Source organism: Hetaerina americana, unplaced genomic scaffold (genome assembly GCF_022747635.1).
Source record: "Hetaerina americana unplaced genomic scaffold, ioHetAmer1.1.p SCAF_4, whole genome shotgun sequence".
In the NCBI taxonomy this organism is placed as follows: Eukaryota; Metazoa; Arthropoda; class Insecta; order Odonata; family Calopterygidae; genus Hetaerina; species Hetaerina americana.
The window spans coordinates 26,000,712-26,022,396 of record NW_027286985.1 but is presented as its reverse complement, the minus strand read 5'-3'; the positions used below and the strand labels follow the sequence as shown (position 1 = coordinate 26,022,396).

The 21,685-nt window shown below is 40.5% G+C and overlaps 1 long non-coding RNA gene across 1 annotated transcript in view; it reads right to left on the bottom strand.

The window, feature by feature from the left end:
- Positions 1-5,910: 5,910 nt before the first annotated feature.
- The window catches only part of LOC139692548 (uncharacterized), a 106,173-nt gene continuing 90,398 nt past the window's right edge, over positions 5,911-21,685 (bottom strand). The window contains exon 2 of the long non-coding RNA XR_011701765.1: positions 5,911-6,036. This is a non-coding gene — a long non-coding RNA (uncharacterized lncRNA). The remainder of the gene's footprint in view (positions 6,037-21,685) is intronic.

Sequence of the window (21,685 nt, the reverse complement as noted above, 5' to 3'; positions counted from 1 at the left end):
TAACTCCCTACTTTCCTTATTTCACTTCCACGACGATTTTTCCAACAATTTTCAAGCTTGCGGTTACAAAAAAAATGCTACATCGTAAATTACCACGTTCCGTGCTCTTTTAACACGTCCGCAACCTTCCAGGCATTACTCCATACCATATCCAGAAAACAACTGACAATTGGGCAAATAAATTTTGCGGGCTTCGACGGACGAAAGCACTTGAGAATGACGGCATCATTTTGGTGGCGCGCGCGATAGGAATGAGAGGGTGACACAATTCGATCGACGCTCCACATATAACTCCCACCGATAAAATTGGCTCGAGAGAGAGAGAGGAAATCCTTATCGACGACTTCCGTACAACTGCCAGGCTCACCACGTACACACATATGCATGTATATGTATACACACCTAGCATTGGCACAGCTTGTGCTCCGCTTCGCAGGTGGAAATTCGCACATAGCTGCCTCGCCTTCGAGTAGAAACCTTTCGCTCTTAAAAACCACCCCGCTCAGCCGTTCTCCTTTAAGGGAACGAGATTAGCTACGTGATGTGGGATGTACGGAGAGGGAGGAAGGGACGGCGGTCGGGTGGGGAACGGGGGGGAGAGGTGGGTGGGTGGCTGACGGAGGGAGGAGAAGAAGTGGGGCGTAAGGAGTGTGCAGACGAACGAGTTGGGAACGCAATAATTAAGTCGAGGGAGAGGAGGAATAACAGGGAGATAGGTGTGGACTGAGAAACAGGCAGGGGCGCAAGTGTTATAACTTGCGCAGTTTCCACCATCAATTTCAGCATTTGCCAACCGCTCGCCACCATTAATCTGCATGACGAAGGTTTAGCTAGCTTCTCCAAATGCATCCCGTCAGAAATCTGGCCATTCCACCACCTGGCCAAGCGGCGAATCGATCATTTCAGACGGTTTTTTATTATTTTTTTTCTCTATCGATGTATCCACTCGAAAGGTGCGTCACAGATAGGAAGGATTAAATACCTCGAAGGTTCCGCGAGTTCATCTCTTCGGTTGAAAAAAAAATATAGGCTTAACTCATGAAATCATTCATTGGCTCCAGCGAATAAACTTTACCATGAGAAAATGTTAATAACCACTTCAGAAATACCACTAGTATTGCCAAATTCACTTAATAAAATTAGAAACAACTTCAATCATGTGATGTCTCTATGCAGTAAAATAACTAATCTGGAAAATGAAGCTCTAATATACTGTTTTTACTAAATCAGGAAACGAATGAGCACCACTAGATTGAAAATTGGGCGTTCATTATCATTTAAATGATTGAAAATTCCTTTTTTTAATAGGTATTTCCAATATGCGTACTCTTTATTTGGAATATAACCACCGATTATGTAAAATTTTTAACGACACACACTGCCACAGCGACGACTCATTTTTAAGGTGACTGAATTTTGCTTCCTTCTGGTTGGTCACGTTAAAACTATACATCGAAACAACTTAAAGGCCACCAGATACGGGGAAGCCGGTTCCAGCACATAATGCACGAATTCCGTTTTTTTTAAAGATAAAACTAAGAGCATTCGTAAAAGGGTAAGTGTATCGTTACTTTTCAAATAATTTATACGAAATAATACACTCGAGGTAGAGTAGTGTTCCCTTAACTGAAGAGGTTGAAACTTCTTATTTTCAACTCAAATATAAATCCTAAGGAGCGCTTGATTGAGGTAAAACGTATCACACTTAAATGTAGACACAATTATGACTTCTCACACAAGTTCACCGTCACTCCTTAAACTAAAAACTGGATAATAACGAAGGAAACACGCGGTTGTAAGTGGAACAATTGCTTCTTGGTTCACCAATCCGAAAGGAATTTTTTTTCCTTACGAATTCGAATGGAATGATAACATTTCATTGTTCGACGCGACGGAGGCTGCGCTCTCCATCGACAAAAGTGATGATTTCCCCCCAGGAGATGGATAGGAGGATAGAGGTGTGGAAGAGGAGGAGACGTAGTGACCCATGAGGGAGATGGAGGGGGGGGCAGAGACAGAGGGGACCCAAATTGAACGCGATCCGAGGGAAAAAGGCCGCCCGCGCTGCCCCCCCCCCCCCCCCAAGGCAAACATCGTCACCGGGGTGCGCCGTGGTGTGCTCACCCACTCCACTATCCGGGAGGAGGGGGGAAAAAACAACAGAATAATCAAACCAAGGTGAGTGGACGACCCTCCGGAAGATGAGTCACAATTTTGGTGTTCTCGTCTCTCGCGTGACTCGACGAGCGACACGCAAGAGCACAACCTTTTGAGCTCACAGACGGCCGCTGACTCCAAAGAGCTCACTCCGGTATGTGCGAAGGGACTGTGTTTAATTAATTAATCATCCCCGGTACGCAGCACGAAATACCCCTCGCCGAAAGTACAAGTGCGACAAAGGCAATTTTCCGTTCCCCGGAGACCCTCGGGATTTCCTGGCCACATCCCCGAGAAACTTGGGACTGAAACCAGCAACGCTTCCTCAAGGTTCCCTTGCTCTTTTTCAGCTGCAATGGAATTCTGAGGGTTGGGAGGCGAAGGCGGTAATAACCTCACACTATAAAACCTCAGAAAATTCATGGACATTACAGACTTCTAACTATTTTCTAGTGACGAGTGCGTTCAAGTTATAACGCAATGCACACATATGAATTGTGTTCGTTCACCATCAGCTTCGTCCCTCAAAATAAGTCAAATATATGAAGGCACTAAGAACTATTGTGATAAAATGCGACAACTATAAAACTATAATGGCTGGATAATTGCATGCTACGACAATGTCCATTATGAAACTGATTTATATCCTTTAGCCATTCATCCACGCTCGATATGAACTATGAATACATTCTGCTATCAATTTATCTCCATAATTACATTACAATTAAATCAGAGAGTGAGAAATAGTTTATTTGTTAATCGTAAACTACCTCCCAATCCACTTTGGATGAAATCTGGGTCTAAACCATGTGTATGGGAAACTGCCAAATTGGATTCAAACAATAAAAATAATGCTCAGGAGTGGCGAAGGCAAAAAAATTAAGCCAGACACATAAATACGCTTAAAACGGTAGTACGAACGTGAATTTAAATGAACAAGCAATCACATTCATTCACCCGTAACTAGCAAGAATGATTTACGTTGGGGAATAAGGGCCACGCCCAATGTTTCATGGTATGTCTAATGCCAACTACAGACTTTCATTCTCTCGCTATTTTACAGGACTAGCTCGAAGCGGTTGAAATATGGAAAATAGCCTTTCAAATGAAAAGCATACTCGTATTTCCTTGGCTCCTCGGCGAATTTTTAATGCAACCCTTTAGCCAAGGACGCTCGAAAAAAACACCCCGTCGGAAACACAAACAACTTGGAAAATAAATTCAGAGCAAGAAAAGCATTAGAATCAATAATAGTATTAATGTTTTGCAGCACACTGCAAGCCACCGCAAGGGTGTGTGGCAGGGGGTGAATACACACCAGACTAATTTTAACTCGAATATGATCTTATCGCGGTCGCAAAAGGTTTTTCTGATCCCTTATCGTTCGTTAAAAAAATGAAATCTTATATATCTATATGTTCTACACTTTATCTCTCTTATTTTACTGACATGATCCCGCCTACCGCAGCACGATGGGGGTAATAATACATTTTCTGCATTGCTACAAAGACATACTCCCGATTTACGCAAGATTTCATCAGTAATTTAACCTTTGCCCCGTGAGTGATTACCCGCCTAGCTCCTCGAATAATTTTGATACGCTAATCAGTTGGTCATTAACATGTTTTACAAATCTAGCTCCTCTACGCGATCCAATTCTGCAATCAATCCAACTTCGTGAGGATCCCATTTACATATTCTAAATGAGGCCAGCGAAACCAGCGAAAGGTAGCATTTCCTCTTGACCATTTCATCACGTTTACCTAGTACTCTTCACATAAATCCTCATTTTTGGTTTATTTGTCCACATATTCCCCGTACATGTTTCACCTAGGAGAGGTCGTGAGTGAGGGTAACTCCTAAGTGTTTAATCGAGCCTACGCTTTCCATTTCGGTGTTCCGAATGAATTAGGCCTTCGGAAGGAAATTACCCTTTTTCCAAAAATTGACTGCGGTAATTATAATACAAATCTCAAATATTTCACAGCGTCGACTGAAGAATGCTGCCGCAAAACTAATAAGGTTAAGAAAATTACTACGGCTGCGGAACAAAATAATATTTGAAAGATTCAAAATCGCCGTACATTTATCGGGCACGAGACAGTTATAAGGGCAGAAAAGATGAAATTCTCAAACATACACCCACTCAAGGTTTTAAGTTCATATTCCCGCGGCAATGACCCACCAAAAGTACTGGAGGAATAAAATTTTTAAAAAAAACCGGCATTCCTAGTCCGAATTGCATTTACCCACTCGTGAGTCGCAAATTTCGAACGCACTCAAAATACACATGCAGTTAAGGCCTTAAAGGATTCTTGAACTACTTTAGCAAAAATATATTCTTATTGCATTCCAAAAACACCCAAGGCGATTGTTTTAACTGAGATAAGCAACTCTCGCGTTGAAAATCTAAGAACGATTTGTTCTACGACATTATATCCACCATTCCATTTCAATTCCAAATTATACGCAGGGACCATTTATCGGCATGTAGTTAAACTTCTGTAATCTAATTCGCAGTTTTGGGGAGCGGGGATTTGCTAAAGCCATTCGATTAATCGACCCCCCCCCCCAATTCCCTAACTTGATCCATTCAGGGATATGGTGTCTCAGACCAAAATGTCAATGAGCATCCTGGAAAACCACCTCTTAAGTTCCCAGATCCCCGGTAATGATTCCTGGGAACATTGTAATTATACTATAATTGCGCACAGCAATAGCTAATTTTGTCATTCAATGCATTGGTAGTTTTCTGAGTCGTAAACATTAGTATCCGAGGAGTTTACATTACATCATTACTCCTATTTTACTTAATCATGTATTAGTAACATGTAAGTCGATTGCTGCCAACGGCCCATTTGGCGAACTAAGTAGTAATGGTCCCAGGACAAAGTTTATTAACCAATCTAAATACCCTCGTAGATATCGCCACACGCCAAACGCTGCTTTACCGCCCCTGAGCCTTTTCACCTCGAGCCAGTGGTATCACTGGCTCGTCTATAAAGTCAACCCTGATTATAGCCCCTACCTAATCTTTGAGACAGCCCTAAAAGGTCTCCGCGTCCCTGTTAAGGACTACTGCTCGAAGGTGATAAGACCCATTCTAACAGTCAAGAGGTTTTTGCAGTGGCATCTCTAAATCAGGGGTGGGCAACCTTTTCCCACGCGTGACCCCTATATTTAGATATCTATCGCCCGCGAATCCCCCTTCGAACCTTTTCCAAGACCCCCCGGGTTGCACAACTTATGATCTAGATCAGCGTTTTTTTTTCTTTTTAGAATCGCACTCCGGTTTGCTCGAGCATGAGAAAAAAATACATTCATACTTCGGAGGGAAAAAACTTCAGCTTTCCAGTAACATTTTTCACAGAGAAGGAAGGCAAGAAAATTTATGCGAAACGTTTGGGCAATGTTCCCAACATTCAACGTAAATCACTTTCATCATTCACTCACCGACGACGGGGGTAACACCTTTTTTTGAAATTGATTTCTTTATTCCATATTTCCGGGAAGCTTCCTAATGTGTTAAACATTTTGACGAGTGCGGATATTATTACGCATGTCGCACACTATAATTTGCAAGCTCTTTACAAATGAAACAACGTACGAAATTTCCAAAAGAATTGATAATCATAGGAATAACATTCATTTACTTGCTATTCTGCGGAGCAATAGTTAGGAGATATTACAATTATTTTTATAACATTATCTATTATTTTTTTTTACCTCTAACCACACCGAAATTAAGAAATACCTCATTATGAGCTGCCAATTTTTTCCACGATCATCCCAATGCACAGCATACTCTGCAGACACCGTCACGCCGCCCCTGGGTCAAGTTCTGGTTTCTCTGTGCTGAGGAGAAGGCGCCTACAGGGCCTAAGGCGAGAGGAAGAAAGGGAGAATTTAAATATTTTTACATCAAAAGCAGATACAGCAAAAATCATGCAACAGGAACAAAAGCTACATGATACATCACATAAAATAGATATAAGAAGATCTGTAATTTCAAAGGAGCCATTGAAATATCAACATACGGGGGGGAGGGGAGAGGTTGACTTGTACAGGAACTAAACCGTCAGTCTACGGTTAGCACCTTCTTTCCTAAGAAACTTAAGTTCCGTATGCTCTTGAAAAACAGCTGTGAACTTTTGCTGAGGCAGGCTCACAGAGAATAGACTCCCACCTTTACGAACAAATTTTCAAACACTTCGAAATACTTTTGAACTCCGGGTCTTACTGTAGCACCATTTAAAGTAACGAGAGCTGGATTTCCTCCCGCATAAAAGCATGTCGCAAACACGAGATGACGGTCAAGGTTCGCCTTGTATCACTACTCCAATAGTGAAACAAAATGTCGGTATTCCCATTGTTCCACAAGCAGTGAACAATTGAATGCCCAGATTAGACACCCATAATCAGCCCAAGTGGCACTGTGGATTTGGTTACTTTTTCAATACAAACAGAAGAACGCCTTGGGCCATTCGAGAAGCGAACACGTGGAAAACAACCGAATAAGGTCGTTCGTCGAGGAGATATGCCTCTCATGAGAGTTGGAAGGGAAAACACTTTCCCGGCGGAAAATTGCTCAAAAACGCCGAAAAGAGTTCTTCGTAGCGCCGTCGCAGGCCAAACGCAGCAAGTGTGGTAAATAGGTTATATAACTCCACACGTCGCCAATTTCACTCAACTTCCCACAACCAACCTTCGGAATGAATAAAAGGAAGTTACAAAATATTAGAAAACTTGCGAATATAGGTAACGGGTTATTTCATAACGAGAGATTCTCTTCTCGGATCATAAACATTAATTCGTATTCGGTCGCAACCGAGCTGTCTAAATTATGAACGAAGTAAACCGAAAAATAGGCCCTGCGGTAAACAGTAAGAGTCATCATCTCGCTTAAATAGTATATTGCATTTTTTCAATTTGAAATTTCAGCGGTTTCTATAAAATAAATAACTTCCACATACGTGAATAGGTACTTGACTTGACGTATCTATAAAAATATATAATATACAACGTGCTCCATGCATGAACTTTAAACCGAAGTGGTACCGAAAAACGTAATACATCAAACAAATGGATCCTCTCAGAGGGTCGCGAATCATTTTCAAGCCATATCCTTCCCGCTAAATTATACGCATATGTTACACACTTCCGACTTAGAAGATGACGATTCCCGATTCCTTCGATTCTTGTCAACTACAAATCCTACATTCTATCTATGCACATGATTGTAAAGAGTATATTTCCAAATGCAACAAAAAACTTTGGATACAAAATATTTTGAGCGAAGGACGGGAAGCCTGTAAATTCCAAAGTTTATATCAGTTAAACATTAGAGCAGCAGTTATTATCAAATAATGATTTCAAAAAATGTCGCGCAACGCTGTCAATCCATCATACGAGCATGTTTAAGTAGGAGGAATATACGTATGCAGAAAACAACTATCTTACCCTCTCTCGGAAATCTACGTCGCCATTTGTATCCCCACATGGATGCTCCGTTCAAAATAATATTAATATACACACACAAACACGTTTTATACAACAATACGCCTTGATAAATTCATTATTACCGATAAGAACAACTTTTAACTACTGCAATGGCCCGAAACATTCCTCCTCCGATGGAAGTAAACGAATGAGTTAGTGGATCACGTCTTGGCGATGCCAAGCGAAGAGGAAGAACATTTAATGGTAGTGGGGGAGTCTAGTTCCAACCCGGAACCAAAAGCGTACGCTACAAATCACGGGGCGTCGGCTATTAACCCCCAAAGGAATCATAAACACCGCGAGGGAAGACGTATTGCGCGATGACGGAGAGAGGTGGGGGGAAGGGGAGAATAGGCGAAGACCGCTCGCCAAAGGGTTTTGCACAATAGCGGGAAATTCTCACCATTCGCGCCATAACTGATCGAGGACGATGAGATGCAAGCATTATGGTTGACATTCCTTATCGCCTCTTGTGATGGTTTTTGCTCGCAGTCCGATGCGACACTTTGAGCACTACCAGAGACAATGGGTAGAAATGGAAATGACGAATGAATACGGCATCCTATCCGACGACATCTGATATGGAATTTTAGATCGACACGCGCGTTTTTGAGGTTGACTCATTCCTGAATCATAGTTCGATCTATTCCAGCGTCGACGCTGCGCACCTCACACTAGCCTGCAGCTGTCATGTCCAGAAATTGTACACCTGCACGCTTCGAACGACTCCGCGCGACGACCACTAACTCGCGCAGCTATTTCCAGAATAAGAAGGAGCAGGAGATTAGACAAAACCTCATGGCAAACGCACATTTCTCAATTTTCTGACGACTGGGAAGTGAGGCCAGAGTGGTGAGAGTAAAGCTCATATCTTCAGATAACATTTTAAGGTCAAATAAAATGATATGCATCACGTGATCCACATTATTATGGTGTCAATTATAGTATTTTGTTGCACACAGCAGTTCCCATAAGTGCGTTGTACCTTACAATTTCAAGCGGTAATGGCACAAGCATTCTTATTTTAATAGTTATATAAAATTACATTATAAATGCACAATAGTGAGTGTCATGCATACGTACATTGTCCCTAGTATGGAACTTGTGGCTTAAAGTAAAAAATGTGCCTCTCATACCTAAATATTTATCTTATCGCCATACTCTCAAAGCGCATTTCTTCCGCTCACCATGCCCATACAACGACAAACACAGCTATTTCTTCTACTAATGCATTTAAAAATTTAAAGCATTTTGCTTACAAAATATTTAAAGGGTTCATACCAAAATAATATCACAAGGGGTGCGAAGATATTTCTAATGGCAGGGGTACGCGAATGATGGAAGTTGGGAACCTTGTCACAGAGTAAAAGAGTTGTAGGGTTCCATACATATTCTCGCTCGACCAACATAATGAAAGGAGTCGAACCATGTTTTCTGTAATTTGAGATGGGATATAGAGAATGGAGACAAAAATCATCCCATAGTTTTTTCTAAAACATTCTCATGAAGACTAACAAAAAAATTCATAAATTATTCAGTCTGATTATTCATTTTATTACATTCATTCAAATAAATTTCAAGTCCTCTTTCCAAAGAGACGTCTTTTCGGAACCAGGAATTTCACCCAATACAATCGATGTTCTTGTTTAGTTTTGCCAACAGATAATTTCTCAAACTTAATAGTAGAAGTAATCAACGGACGCAAATGACATCTGAAGTAATGTGCGCTATGAGGGATAGGTAGATAACTTGTTCGAGGCAGGATTTTTTCAGGGAATGAGGGAAGGGCGAAGACATACCTGGCGTCAACATTGGAATACTTTTAACAAAAGCCGCCTAGTGACCCACAATTTAACGGAATTAGTGCCATCCGACGGACGGTGCAGCCCCAAATTAAGTGCTCTCTCCACTTGACACCGCAATTATGGATCGGGAGACAATTGAATAAAACAATCCAGCCACTTCCAGGATTCGAACCTGAGCTGTCGGGGTGGGAAGCAAGCACACCAGTCATACCGCACAAACCCTCAAACTTTCGGGCTGCTATTTTGAGCAATGTCGTACAAGATATTCCCATCACGCTTGCATACGAAACAAAAACATCTGACAGATCGGGTACTTTCCATCAAGCATCAAAAATTAGAGGCAACTTGGAAAACCTCTTTTCTCTTCAAAAGGCACCAGAGGTAAATTTAATTTGCATGGAGGTTAATAAGACGAAAAGTATTCAAATCCCCAACATTTCTACGTGAACGCACGGAAGAATGATTGAAATTAACTGTGTAGTCATAGAGTGATTTTTTTTCTCCGCCTTGGAGGCACATGTAAATAGAAAGGGAGCACACCGAACGCACTGGGCGTTCGTGTTCTCATTTAACAACGGCGAAATGGAAATGTCTGGTAAGACATGAAATCCATTTCCGACGTCGTATGTACCCACTGCGTAAAAGCTCTTCCTTCCTATGCACCCTCATATTCTCTCCCCCCCCCCCCCGGGCGTACACACGACATTTTGAGAACGCATATATCCCCCGGGTGATGCACAAAAACTGAGACCGCTGGGATAGCCACCCCGCAATCGAACAATTCCTAGAATCAATGCTTAACTAAGCAACTCAACACTAGAAAGAGCAGCGGTCTGCACAGACTCACTACGTGATTCCATTATCAAGCAGCAGCAGCCCCCCCCCCACTTCTCGCGGGGAGGCAAAAGAGTAATCCCTCCGTCCCTCGAAGGCCCCTCCTGCCTGCCGCCCGCCCCCTCCTCCACGCTTCTATGCCCCACACTTCTTCATTCTTCTGTCAATACGTGGGTGCGGAACGGTCAGATATTAATCGGGGTTGGAGAGGGGGGGGAGGTTGAGGATTGAGTAAATTCACTTCTATCTTTGCGAAACAATAACCTACAATATAAACACGATATGAAGATAACTTTATATCAGTAAATCAAATACTACACGGCTTTAAAGCACGAACATAAGCAAGCAGAAATACAAAATGATTTGAGTTCCACATTCGAAAACACATTTTTAACTACATCAAACGTATTAGAGAAACTTGCAAACCTGAACAATAGTGTGATGGTAAACTATAATTCACAATAATATGAGACTTAACGTATTGGAAATTCAGTGCCCTTACAAAATAGTCACCGGGGAGTATTCCATTCCGGAATAGCTTAATAAACCTATTTTAAAAATAAATTCCATACAAAATAAAACTGTCACCATTCTGGTTTCCAAAACGTCATTTTCTAGCCATATGATCAATCATTAAAATAATTCATTCCTCACTGCAAAAAATAATTTTAAAATATAATAATTCGCGTAAGAGTGTAATCAACATCACAGGTTATCAGTCAAGAGGACCGGTCCGTCGCAGGTCTCTTCCACTATCCTCTCCCCAACAAATTTCTCCATTGCCTCATAGCTCCTCGCACTGATATTTTTACATCACCTGCTTCTCGTATTATATTCTCAGTAATTCTTCCCCTTCTCCCTACTTTCCTTCCATTAAGAACATCAGTACACTATCGTGCCTCTGGATACCCAACAAATATCCCTCTTTTTGTAAAAGTTCTCCATGGTCTTCTCACTTCACCCACTCTTCGAAGTACTTCTTCCTTTGTCATTCGGTCTATCCATTTCATTTTCAGTATTTGTCGGTGGCACCATATTTCCATCGCCTCCAATTTTCTTCTATCTGCTGCTCCTATTGGCCAAGTCTCACATCCGGAGAACAATAAACTCCCAAGTATAACTTTTAGCTAATCACTTTCTTATGTCTATCCTTGTGCTCATTTGCCGTTGGTAGGAGTTGCTGCTTCCGATAAAAAAACCTCCGCCATTCCTATTCAGTCGACTACATCCCTTTTGTTTCTTTCATCACTATTGATCCAGCGGGTATCATTGAGAAAATAACTAAAAAATGTAACAACCAAGAACAACACAAAATTAGACTTGCAACCATTAGATATCGATTTAGGCATTCATCCAGAGTTGTGGCATGAACATGACTCGTGCCAGGGCTCTATTAGCACGGAATCCCTGCTAAATCGCTTCTGCGCTGTCTGGATAAAAAAATAAAAAAGCGTCGGCATAAGAGATATCTAAAAAAGGCAGATTTAAATAATCTTTAAGATTTGGCGTGTCGTTGAGCAACAAAGTTGTAACCTCTCACGTTATCGACTCGTAACTTTCTTAATCCATTACTGAGGACTGCAGATTGCACTTATGACCGAGGAAACATTTATTTTATAGCCACATAAAGAAATGAAAACATTTCCGTCCTTGGAACTACATGTGATTTCATAAAAAAAAGAATTAGGCAACCGCTTGATATGGGAAAAGTGGAAAACACAAATCAGGTCATTCGAAAACGAAAAATGCAGGGAGCAACGGACTGATGCACAGGGAGGAGTTTTAACCGCCTTAGACCCGTTGCCTTCGTACCTTTGCTCGCTGGAGAACCGATATTGCTCATCATTACGCATTCGGGTGTTAACATGCTTTCCTTACGCAAGCTGCCGTTATCATTTAAACATAAATTAGAGCGTAGAATAGTAAGAGCGGGAAGGAATAAAAACAACGGTTCTCCAAACTTCATTCACAATCCAAGAATTCTAAATCAATTTACCTCGTCCAACCCCAAAGTTTTTGGTTTGAAAGAACTGATAATAAAATCGTAAATACTTTGGAATATCCAATGTGTTTGATATTCTTGCAAATTATGATTGAAATGTGAGAGGCGGACTTGATAAAATAAGCAAAATATTCGATTATATATAAAAGCAAATTATATTCGATGCATATCGGTAATAATTATAAAAATTAATTATCAACCTCTTCGGCGTTTTTTGAAATTAGCGAAGTAGTATTTTGAAATATGCATAATGATATGCATCCAGAATGAAAATGGGGATCGAGATGGTGCGGTGGCTTTCACGGCTTTCACACTGAAAATTCACACTTTTCCCTATCACATCATGCTCATGGATGGCTTTTTCTTCTCGAGACCCCATCAAGATCAGTCAATCAGGTGGCATTTAAGATCATAATAAGTACATAGACATTCATTTCACACATCTCCATGCTTTCCTGATCTCATGAAATGGAAAATAATATACATCACCACGAGAAAAAAATAGAAAAATATCAGTACACCCATGGCGGCACTATGCGTACATGTACAAGTATAGAATGAGTTTAATTTTTGGATAGTTTTACGCTAATGAGAGAGAAATTTCTGTTTTATGGGTTTCCATTTATGATCGTACATTTTAACTCATCCATCAATGACTTGTTAAGGGGCTTAGGAAGGAATAAGGGCAGGCAGGTGCCGCTTAAATTCTTTGTATTTGCGGACGAAAAACGTTCAGTGAGACAGGGTCTGAAGGTAATGGCTGTGTAAATTACGGGATCCGTGTTAATGGTATGGAATGAAATTAAACAACGAGAAATCGAAAGTCAAGCGATAGAAATGCTACGTTAAAACAACAAAGAAAGTGGGCACACACAAAAGAGCGGACATCACGTAAACTCTTCTATGATATCAGTGTAATAAGGAACGGATTTTCTTTAAGAGAAGAATTGTTCCTTTTGAAAGAAAAGGGGGAATTGATGATTGGATCCCTTGAGTCGGGACTCGAGGAAAGGATTTGTGTGGGCGTCGATGCGGAGCGTAGCGATGTATGGTTCCGAGACTTGAGGAAAGAGGATGCGCGAAGATAAGAGGGCTTTTGTGACGTCGCTCTGAAGAAGGATGGAGAAATAAACTGGTCTGAGAGGAAGACAAACGAAGAAGCGTGCGATACGGTAGAGAGGAAGTTTTTCGGGGAATGTTGGAAGGAGGCAAAAAAAAATTGGGTACGGTGGCGGATTTTGAAGAGGTAATGGAATATCGAACACCGCGAATAAAAGGGTGAACCTGGGACCTGAGTTGGGAGGAATTATGAAAAATACTTGAGCGCAGAACAATGAGGAGCTGAAGAAGTGCAAAGAGCATGATTCAAAAGTTTCTTTCGCTGTGAGGTTGTATTTTGACGCACGAAATTCTGATTTATTATTACAAACTTTTGATGAATCAAAATGAGGAACAAATCAAGTTTTGGGGTTTCGATGAGTTAGCAACATCACGACGAGGCAAAACGTTTGGAAATAGTTGGCAGGGTCCACCCAAAACCTTCCTCTAATTATAGACTACCAATAGCAATAACAATGTGTGAGGGATGAGAGGGAGCTACCGTTTAGCATTTACCCAACGGACAGTGCAAAAACATGACAGTTTATCACCACACAGCATCCGAATGGAAACCCGTGCATCATTAAATCCTGCCAAACACGGGAATCAAATGAGCAAATTTAAATACGCAAAGCCAATTAATTACCAGGATCAAATATAGTTTCATCATAAAAATAGTCACAGCAGAATATTTTAATGGTTCGAAGAGTCGTCCGTCAAAGTAGTCGCACGATTTGTTTCATCATAGGATGACAAAAGAAACAATAGAGAAAAACTCAAAAGAGTTAAAATTTGACGTAAGGATCGCATAAAGTAAATCATCTTCAATCACGTGTTCAAGTGCAAACTTAACCCAACCCCCTCCATCCCCGCCCCCCCTTCGACTTCCTATTTTTGGGGCAGGAAATCACGTCCGCCACGTGTTTCACGTGAGTAATGCCTGCACGTGCTCGCCAGCCTATCATTCGGCCGCTGCTGCCCATGGTGCGCTACGAAATCCAAACAAACACAGATGGAAGAGAGTGCACACACATCGTCGCCTTTAATCTGGCTGGCCTTTGCCAGTCGAGGAGTGGAGAGAGAGAGTCAGTCATGTAGGGTCATCGCTGTTCAGCGTCACAACCACCCGAACCATAAATCGATGATCCAGTCAACCAATATCCCAGGGAATCTGAAAGCATTTTCTCCTCGTGGAATTAAGAGAGAACTCAGAGCGTCCTTCTAATCACCTCCTCCCTCCCCCTTCCCATGAAGCACGTGTCACCAATCTCGATTCCGGAAACGAAGGTACAAATCGGCAGTATTTTTTTTATCGAGAGGAGACATAGGGCACTGAGATTGCAATTTTCCTGGATAAATTGACCTTCGTGGGAAATATCCTCGGAAAAAAAATTTTCAAAATTGCCAATACCGTCACCCACAAAGGACACACTATAGAGGATGCAATATAGGATTTGGTAATGACGAAATACTTTCCTTCGACTGGAAAGCAAAGCAAACATTCAGGATGCCTTCGTAAAAGTTTTGCCTCCCTTTTGCCGAAAATATTTCTTTTTAGAAGACAATCATAAAATAAAATCATTTACAGAACACATCAAATTTTAAGTGAATGACTGAAAACTATGAGCTGGAGAACTATATGAAAGTAAAAATGTTGACAAGTGCCTTTAAATCATTAGTTCAGGACATGAGCAGGGAATAAAGAATATGTACAACGACAAAAAACCGATAATTTAGCAAGGACTGAAGCAGTAGGCTGCATGTCGATTCTTGACATTTAATAAATGTATTACATGATACCTACTCGTAGATGAAACTTAGACATGGAGTTCACAAGATCTAGGTTTCGAAATATCGAAAAATATGGATATTTCCATCCCTGACGAATGTCAGTAGACTTCTGGTCTCGCAAGCCACAGAGCTAGCAATGGACGTCGATGCCAACCAGATCTAATTACACTGCAACAAACTTTTCACGAATGTTGCATGCATACGAGCAATAACATAAAATCATATACAAATATATGTACAACATATATATACACATATTTATTTATATATATGTTAAATATATATATATATATATTTATTTATTTATATATTAAATATATATACATACACATATGTGTATGTGTGTATTCGTGCACACATAATATAATTCGCCGAGCAGCCCTAAACTGAAGTTTACAATGGTCATGATACCAATCATTCCAGATGACAGAGAGAGCGCGAATCTATGTATCATGTGCGAAAATGGAAGATTCCCGTCGTAGAAGCGTTCTCTGAAATTAAATAGCTTGTTTCATAATCAAACAAACATAGGGTTGATTTCTCTACTTTCCACAAAAAAATACAATAATATTCACGGCATAAAATAGCTTTCGCGTGAAAATTTAGAAAAAAACTACCAATTGCAAAATCCATGCTGGGACAAGTGTGCATTAGGGGTATGATACCGTTAGTTGACATTTCGCAAAAAAATTGAGCCATTTCAAATGAAACCCACGCATTTGGGCGTTGGCAGTAAATCTTGACCTTGCGCTCATTAGCTCGTTTTCACACTTTAGCGGAAGCGTTCTACGGAACTTAAATCACAATTATAGGCCTTCATCAGAGCACAAAAGTTGGTTACTTACGACTATTAGCAGACGCGGATGCAGTTGACATAAACCTTGGGAGTCTTCATCGCCATATTCAGTTTATTTTAGTGCCAGTTAAGGATACGACCATGGTCTGATTGCTAACCTTTTTCCTTTGCGAACCAAGTAATATTTCATTCATCGCTTTTTAATTGAACTCGCCATTTTTACGAATATATTTCGGGAGTATACAGCAAACAATGAGGGACAACCATTGCTCATTAATTTTGCGTGATGTATGCTTCAATTCAGTAATTTCCAAAGCAACATATTTTGCCTAAGTCTGTGCCCCGTATAGTAGCCTTCGTTAACAACGCTAATCAAAATTATCTGGGTAGGGAAAAGTCGAATAAAATAATTTAAAAATTTAGTAAAAGGAACAACGCAGCTAGAACACTGTATCAATTAGTACACTTGATCTATATAAAATTAATAATCATAATATTTATACATGTTACATTGAATTAAAACCTAATATATGGTAAATAGAGCGAATTTTAGAAAATCAATACTTCGGTCAAATCTTTGACATGCACTGATACATAGACGTTTCTTCTGAAATCTTTGCAAGCGTATTCACCACGCCATTCAATTACACCAAATGTGAGATTAATTACTTGTCGCCCACATGGTTCATTACGTCGTCTGAAGTATTCGATTTATTCAACAGCTAATTCCAAGATTTAATGGAGTCTCAACCACTTGATACCACCGTTGAATATGCATGAAATATTGCAGGGCCAATAAAACTGAATGAAGTATCAGAGAGAACATTTCCCTTCGACACCACCTTAAGATGACACAATCCTGCGTGGAAAGCCTCTCGTCACCATCCCTAATTCCTCGATACACCTCGTGATATCGGTTCATTGCCCTTGAAAATGTTCATATTCCAATCCATTTATCACCTGGCGATACTCTCATAAGGACCTTCCCTTTCAAAAATCACCTCATATAAACCTTCGCGGACTAAAAACATGAATAGGATTCCCAATGCGGGGACTTGGATGAGCAAAGGAGTGGATGATCACCGGACTACAGTATATTGACGAGATTCTCAAAAACAAACGTTCCGGCGAATATCGCGGCCTTTCGATAATAAATGAAACAGCCTCCCAAGTACGAGGGTCATCCGGAAAGTAGTACCCGTTCGTGCCGCATGAAGTGCTGACGACGCGAGTAGCCGCTGGACGAGGTCAGATAGCTTCAGTGGCTTGTCTGCCTTCTCTGAGCCAAGTTGCGTGACGCTAGCATTGCCTGTGTTGTTTCTGTGATTGTTTACAATGTTTAAAAAAATTGAGAACGCCGCCAGTTGTGAAGTGAGGGCAGTGATTAAATTCCTCAATGCAAGAAACGTTCGCCCATGTGATATTCATCGCCAATTAAAGGAGGTGTATGGAGACAATGTAATGGACGAGTCGTCTGTTCGGCGGTGGTGTCGCAACTTCAACTTGGGGAGGGGGAACACACACGACGATGAGCGTTCGGAGAGACCGTCTGTCATTACAGACCAACTGGTGAGCTCAGTTGACGAATTCGTGAGGAACGATCGGCGCGTCACAATTGATGACATCTGTGAGCATTTTCCCAATGTTTCTCGAACAATTGTTCATGAAATTGTTAAACACCATCTGCATTATGCAAAAATTTGTGCAAGATGGGTCCCTCGCGTATCTCAATGAGCTGACGGCGAAGGACTATGCAGCAGGAATACAGAAACTTGTCACACGTTATGACAAATGCCTTAATTTGCTTGGAGATTATGTTGAGAAGTAGTTTAAAGTATCCTCTTTCAAATAAAATTTTTTATGTTTGTTAATATTTACTTTTGTGTCTTTATTTCACGAACGGGTACTACTTTCCGGATGACCCTCGTAATATTTCGAAGGTTCTCCCTCGTTGGTGTCATGGGATTTACAGTTCCTCCTCGTCATTCTCATCGTGTGCGCCGGTCGCAACCTCTCGCTGACTAGTGGCGCTATCTACCGGCAAAGCATAGCCTTAGTGTATTCCTCTCCTTGACAACGAAACATTTTCCACGAACCGTGCGATTATTCCAAGAGTGGGAAAGACGTTTTAAGCCTATACGCTCTCACCCTAAACAAACTCCGCGAAAAAATATTAATATGTGAGAATAATGGAAAATAAATTATGGCCACAGTAATAAACTTTTATTTCTTACTGCAATCTCAATAAACAAATTCTGACGCAGAAGTAGATACTTCCTTTTTATAGCAAAAGTATCAGGTCTTTCGCGAATATATGATTAAGCTCAATAAAAGATTAATAAAAATAATACTTACACCAGGTCAAGTAATTCAGAAAACTAATAAATGATCTACTAGGTAGACTGCTGTAATTAAACAAATATGCTATCCAGTGCGAAGAAAGGTCTCATTTACAGGGTGAATAGGCACACGTTCTGCCCTTTCGAAACAATATTGACTTGAGAATCAAATTGTAATAGAAATAAATTTGAAAAATACCTTTTGAACGATATTTTTGCAATCTCGTCCACGTGAATATTTAATGCACGACTTAAAGCAGTAAAGAGACCGTGCTGAAAACAACTTTAGCGCCGTGTATTGAACCAAGACGGAGGTAAGCCTGCGTCCAAAAGAACATGGGAGACTGGCATATTTTAGGAAATAGGAAACAAAAGGATTTCGAGTAGCTCCAAAAGGTTAAGCCTGATTACCTTCCTCGATCAGAGGAAACCTTCATATGCAGTGATGCGGTCCATTCCACCAATAAAATCACACATTCAGCAACTATGTTACTCCACGCGTAAATTCCCTCGTTTACTCCGCCAGAATAAACGAAAAATAACATTAGCGCACATGGTGCAATGTCTACAGACCAATACGCCGTGTGAAAGAAGGATGTATATAATATTGGTGTGACGAAGGAAAATGACGATTTTTAGTTTTATGTAAAGAACAAACATCGAATATAAACAGGTCATATGCGAGTCTACACGAAAATACAGGCCGGAGAAATATTCGGGCCGTCTGCGCAGCAAGGCATATTATGGGGGCTCAAGGTTTTCTCTGCTTGAAGCGTGTCTTCGAAGGTTAATTGGCGCCTCGCGAACTTCCCAAATCGGAATTGGTAATGTGCTCGCCTCCCTCATTCATATTTTCGCGTCCTAAACCTTTACAAGCCATCGCCTCTGACCAGATGCAGTGAACGTACGGTAATAGACAATTTTTTTCAAAGGTTATTATCCATTCGAGAGTCCAGAAGGATTCATAAAATTCGACGATGTTGTTCAAGATGCATACTAATTTATTATATCAACCAACCCTTCTGGAGTAGGCCAATTCATATACGTCTATAAATGAGATGGCGTCGTCGTCGAATGAAAACTGTTAAACTTAAGGGGCACTATTAAAACAGTTATGGCCAAATTAATTGCTGATGAAGCAGGGGACTCAGTTAAGCGGCATTTACAATTTCTTTGACAATTGTATGCCCTTCGAGTGGAGTGGTCCAGCCATAGTCAGCCAAAATACACTTTCAATGCTGCGCGAAGGGCAAACTCGCACGGTGGAAGATGGCAAGCAGGTCGGCCAGGAACAGCAGAGGCTTCTAATGGCGGTCCGAGGATAGGGTCAGTTAGGGGTCGATGTTAAAGTATCTCCGTAGATTAATAGGAGAGAGGAAGGACTACAAAAACGGATAGGGATGGGAAGAGAGAGAGGGGAAGGGACACACACAAAGATCTTCCACAATATCCACAAGCTAAATATAACTTCTAAATAAAACTATGAAGTTCCATGATGACAGAAACGGAGAAAAACACTTGCAATTTTCCACTCAATAGATTCTTTAATGCCGACAAGTTTCGGTGTGCTTCGTAGTACACCGAAACTAGTCGGTATTGAAGAATCTATTAAGTGAAAAATTGTGTTTTTCTCCGTTTCTGTCATTGTGGAAAGATTCCACCACATCACGCCTGAATCTCTATTGTATAAAGTTACAATTACATTTTGAGAAATTATTTCTTCCTGTGGAAATTAAAAAGATGCCCGTCATAGTTTCGACCACGATACTGAAAAATGGATGTACACACGGTGCATGAATCATTTATAATTCAACGAATGGCGTCCAATACTGTAAATTAATTGAAATGAAAAAAAAATACGGGAGTATTTTCCTGTGCCTCCAAATACCTTAAATACCTATTTTTAACCAATTTTACCGCATTGCATTATTTATTTATTTATCTGTCGACTTAAATTGCGCGAGATTGAGACTAGTAGTCCCTTCTTCCATCGAACCCTAGGATATTTCATTGAAGACAATTACATACACCCATGCATGCATGTATGGAGGGGGAAGTGTTGCAAAATTGGACATGTTTTCTAGGGGAGATGTAATCAAGTCGTAAGCGAGGAAGAGGGAACATCAGAAGTCAGTAAGACAGAAGTGGTCTAACCCTGCAGTCATTCTTCCTGGCAGTACCTTACGATATATCAGTTTAGTCAAATTAAACTGTCAAGTTGACTATTTTCCATGAATCTTCCTTTCGGTTTACTTATTATATGTAAATTATCAAGCCTATTATTTTCCTAAATAAAGATTTTCACTTTGCAGAATGATAATAGAAAGCAACGTCAAAGCTTAGAGAGAAAGCGATCTACCGAGTTACCCAGACAATTGACCATACAGACTTGCACACAGCTTCCACTACCCAAGGTAAACCACTTATTAAAATATCAGGTCGAGTGTTGAGTTTGATATTTTTTATAAAAATTAATCCAATAGTTTATGCTCGCGAACACCGCAACTGGTTAAAACTGCACTGCAGTGCCTAGAGAATGGAACGATGGCATGGACGATGAGTGCCGAGAACATACGCTTTTGCACAATTCGTGGATTAAATTTAGAAGATATATTCCTTTCATCTCCTACAGATTTCCCAGACAATCAAACGGTGAAAAAACATTAAAATAAAGGATTGGATAATGGCACACGGAGGAAGAATCAAATTATTAAAACGAAGAGCTTTCTTATTTGGAGACGATTTGCTTATGGAAATAAAATTGTTTTAAAATTCAAATGTATTAACTCTTATACCTTCAATAATAGTAGCTACTTACCTCAAACAATGAAGCGAACCTTCAGAAAACACAAAAATTATCAATCCTGTTTTAAAATTCCCTAAACGAGTCCTTTCAACTAATGTCAGAACAAATTACGAAGGCCCGTTTTCCAGAAATTTTCCAAGTCCCTAATGGCTAAGCATCATAATTACCTGAGGATTGCAAATTAAACTAGCTTAGAAAATTTGTAAACGATGTACATTGATTCATAAAAACCAGATGTAAATCTATTTTATGGGTACAGAATTTTAGTTCTACAGACAGGACTAGTCAAATATTCCGACAAAAATTCAGAACTCGCTTTGCGAGCAAGTATCTTACCGACGCACCCCGGTAGAAATGTAGAAAAATCACGTCCCATAACGTGCATATTTAGTAGCCGCCTCATGCATAATTAACGGAGGTGTGTTGATGGCGTGCTATTTGCACGAGATTCAGGGTATATCCCCCGGCGGCTCTGCCTCTTGACCCCAATTCCCAGGGCAAATTTGCTACGAAGATCGCTACATCTGCGCAACAACTCGAAACCCTCACGCACGTATT